Consider the following 4,398-nt stretch of genomic DNA (forward strand, 5'->3'; position numbering starts at 1 on the left):
CCGGGCCCCTGATGTCAGGGGGTGTGGCATATGCTAATGAGTTATGCTAATGAGTTCCCCTAGCTCTTTTTCTACGAAATGACCCCTGCAAATTCCACATTTTAATCACTCTCTGTGTAAAGTAGTATTTCCTTTTGTCCATCCTGAACCTACTGCCCATCAGCTTCACTGGATGTCTTTTGGGAGAGGGAGAAAAATGTCTCTTTATCAACTCTCTCCACCCCATGCATAATTTTATAAACCTCTATCATGTCCCCACCCACCCCTTTCCTCATAGGGAAGGTGCCCCAACCTCCTAAATATCTTGGATGCCCTCCTCTGTACTTTTTCTGGTTCTGCAATGTCCTTTTTGAGATATGGGGACCAGAACTGTACACAGTATTCCAAATGAGGCCACATCATAGGTCTATAGAGGGGCATTACAATATTGGCCGTTTTATTCTCAGTCCCTTTCCTAACAATCCCTCACATATAGAGTTTGCCCTTGTCACCACTGCAGAACAAGAAAAAGAGGTTCAAAAAACAGACTGCAATATATGGAGCTGCGGTGGCTCAAGTGGTTAAGATGCTGAACTGCAGGCTGTGGAAGGTCGGTAGTTCAGCAGTTCGAGACCCGGGTGCCGCATGACGGAGTGAGCTCCCGTCTCTAGTGCCAGCTCCTGCCAACCTAGCAGTTCGAAAGCAAGAAATTGCAAGTAGATAAATAGGTACCACTTCGGTGGGAAGGGAACAGCGTTCCGTGCACCTTGGCGTTTAGTCATGCCGGCCACATGACCACGGAAACTTCTTCGGACAGCGCTGGCTCTTCGGCTTTGAAACGGAGATGAGCGCCGCAACCCTAGAGTCAGACTCAACTGGCTTTCGAACAAGGGAACCTTTACCTTTAATAAATGGCTAACTGGCGTTCTTAGAGCAGGGTCAAGTCCTGTCCCAATTTTCTCTGCCAAATCAGATTAAGAATGTGAATCTCAGTATTGCGTATGACTTATTTTTGCTCACATAATGCCATCAATCCACGGTCCTTTGCAGAATAACATAACCAAAATGGCATTTCCCAAAGGAAGGGTCTTTGCTGGGTTCTCCATTTAGGCTGGACAGCTTTCTTAGAGTCTGCCTCTTAGTGTGGAAGGGCATCACAGCGGGGAAGGCCTCCTCCCTCGGGCAGCTTGGCCTGAAAGAGCTCATCCTCTAGGATCAAAAAAGCTAGCCATTGCTGCTCTAGCATGAAAGCTATCTATTAATTATGATTATCAAATTATAAACCACTTTGTATTAATGCTGGGAATCCACCATGCAACTATTTTTCTTTCACCAAACAGATAACAACACGTTTGATTTTTCATTGTGGCTTGGAACGTTTCTGTACAACAGCAGGTCTTTCTCATAGGGAGGCAGCCAAGCATTTCTTGCTGCCTTAACGTCTCCATGTTTACTCTAGGATGTAGATCTTTAAGCCACCGAATGAGGGAGATGATGCTGGAGGCACTGCTTGCTTCTGCTGAGTGAGATTCTCCAGTGGCACATCTTCCCATGGAACTATGGCTGATAACTATGGGTGACATTGTATAGGGCTTGAATTTCCTAATCATCCATTGATTAGAAGCTTATTTTTCCCAGGAAGCTTTTATTGGCCCCTGAGACAGACAGAGCTGTAGCAGTGATAGCGACGTCACAAGAACTATTATCTGCTGGCTTCTTCCTTATCGCTGAATGGCAGATGTGGGCTCTGTTGCCTGGAACAGGAAGCATTTCAAGATCCCGAGAACAGCAAGAGCCATTTTCTTCACTTTCCCTGCATAAACCTTCTTCGACAAGTCATGGTCAATGAGGATGTGATGGTGGCCATGGTGGACAATGAATTGCCCATCTTCAGACTTGCATAGATTGTCACAGATCTGAAGCATTGCACCGTTATTTCTACATACTGGGGGTGTGGGGGTGTGGATTTGTGGTTGCTCAAGTATAGAAGCCCGACCCTCCAGATGCACAGCAAACCATTTTTGAAACTGACAGATGTTTCAGAACTGGAGTCTGTGATATGGCATGGGAGTCTAATGTTAGAAACCAACTAAAGGGGGAGGGGAATCCCACCAGACTAGCATGGACTTTTTAGGCACGCCCGAGGTACTCATTTAGATCCGTTCCTTGGATTAAGAGATTCTGAACTGAGACAAGTGCCAGCATTCCACACTATTTGTGCTTTCACACATGACGGATAATGCACTTCCAATGCACTGCAGCAATCGTTGGCAACTAGGTTTTGTGTGTGTGTGTGTGTGTGTGATATCCAGTTGCAAAGGATTGCTCAAGTGCATTGAAAGTGCATGATCCAATGTCTGGAAAAGCAGACGACATGTCTGCTGTTCCTCCTTTGTCCCTTCCAGGATAAATGTATGAAACCCTGAACGGCATGGACTCAGACCCCGTTATCACTCCTGTGTTTCCGCTCGTCTGTCAAGACTGACTGCAGCAGTTTTGAAAGGGTATCATCTGTGTGCAGAGTCAGGGTCACAAAGGCACACAAAGAAACAATGTTCCCGGCAAATTTCCCCTCAACTTCTCTCCCCCAGGAGACCTACTTGACCTGAGCCACCGTATCAGACAGCCATCGTGGTGTAGTGGTTAGGAGTGGCGGACTCTAATCTGGAGAACCGGGTTTGATTCCCCACTCCTCCACGTGAAGCTAAGCTGGGGGACCTTGGGTCAGTCACAGTTCTCTCAGAGCTGTTCTCTGAAGATTCTCTCAGCCCCACCTACCTCACAGGGTGTCTGTTGTGGGGAGAGAAAAGGAAGGGGAATGTAAGCCGCTCTGAGACTCCGAGTGAAGAGCGGGGTATAAATCCTCCTCCTCCTTCTTGTGGTCTAAGATGTTTTTATAGTCTGCTTTCCATGCTGGGGTCATCTGATTCATTGATGGGGCAGCACCCTTACCACAGCACTCTGAAGGTCCTGGATCCGACAAGGACATCCCCATGAGGGGTGTCAGACTCCAGGGGGTGGCTGGATCTGGAATGACAACTGATCTCCAGGTGTCAATCAGTTCGCCTGGAGGAAATGGCCGCTTTGGAAGGTGGACTCTATGGCATTATACCCCATTGAAGTCCCTCCCTTCCCCAAACCCTGCTTGCCTCTATCTACAAAATCTCCAGGTATTCCCCAACCCACAGCTGGCGACCCTTATCCCCATGCCAAATTAGTCCCACTCAAAATGCTTCAGAGCCCCCCATGCAGTGGGCAGACCCAGACCAAAGCCTTCATAGCTCTGAAGGTAGCGCTTCAAAAACCTCAAAGCAAAAACGATGGTCCCTGGCAGGGCTATTTTTGGGCAGGAACGCACAGGAACGGAGTTCCGGCTGGCTCCCAAGTTGGCCACACCCAGCAGGAACTCATTAGCATAATAGGCCACACCCAACAGCAGGAACTCATTAGGATTGGCTACATTAGGGGTGTGTGGCCTAACATGCAAAGGAGTTCCTACTACAAAAAAAAGCCCTGGGTTTTGACAACAAACAAGGTCAACAGAATAAGAAGCAAAAGGTGGGTGTGGCTGGATGACCACGCCACTGGTAACATGGGGGTGTGGCCTAATATGCTAATGAGCAATGCAGTCAGCAGGTGTGGCCTAATATGCTAATGAGTTTCTGCTGCTGGGTGTGGCCTATTATGCTAATGGGTTCCTGCTGGACTTTTTCTTTAAAAAAAGCCCTGGTCCCTGGTAATGTTCCCTCTAAGCTGTGGAGTCTTGTGAGCAAAAATTCCACTTGGTGAGCTGCCAGCATTAAAGTTGTGAGCGAGCGATTTGGCTACTGCAGAAATCAGTTTGCTCTGGAGTCATCCTTCCTGGGCTAAGACAAAAAAATGTGTGAGCTGGATGCTAAAAAACTGTGAGCCAGCTCACACTAACTCAGTGTAGAGGGAACACTGGTCCCTGGTAAGCTCTGTAGACACAAAGCAAAATAGTGTCCACAATTTGGTCATGGCACAGTTTGGGCATGGTCCTTCTAGAATTCCATTATAAGGAGCCAACATATAGGCAGAGATGGCAATGTGATTTAATGCAAGAAATGACCCAAGATTGGGGGAGGGGGTCTATAAAGATATCTTAGCCACATCATCTAACATGAATATAGAGGGAAATGGTCTGAAATCAGTATTTAGGTGACCAATGCTGAAAATGTCTTCGGGAGAAAGCCTTGGTCTACCATATATGGTGGACCTGTCCTGTTATAAGACAATTCTGGGAGAAAGAAAGCTTTAAGTGAAACCATAGCCCATAGAGTGGAATGCTTGCCATGGTTAATTTTATTTGGCCAAGTGAAGCATGCATTAGATAAGAAAAGAAGAAGAAGAAGAAGAAGAAGAAGAAGAAGAAGAAGAAGAAGAAGAAGAGGAGGAGGA

The sequence above is a fragment of the Gekko japonicus genome, unplaced genomic scaffold, assembly GCF_001447785.1.
Source record: "Gekko japonicus isolate JY-2015 unplaced genomic scaffold, Gekko_japonicus_V1.1 scaffold2278, whole genome shotgun sequence".
In the NCBI taxonomy this organism is placed as follows: Eukaryota; Metazoa; Chordata; class Lepidosauria; order Squamata; family Gekkonidae; genus Gekko; species Gekko japonicus.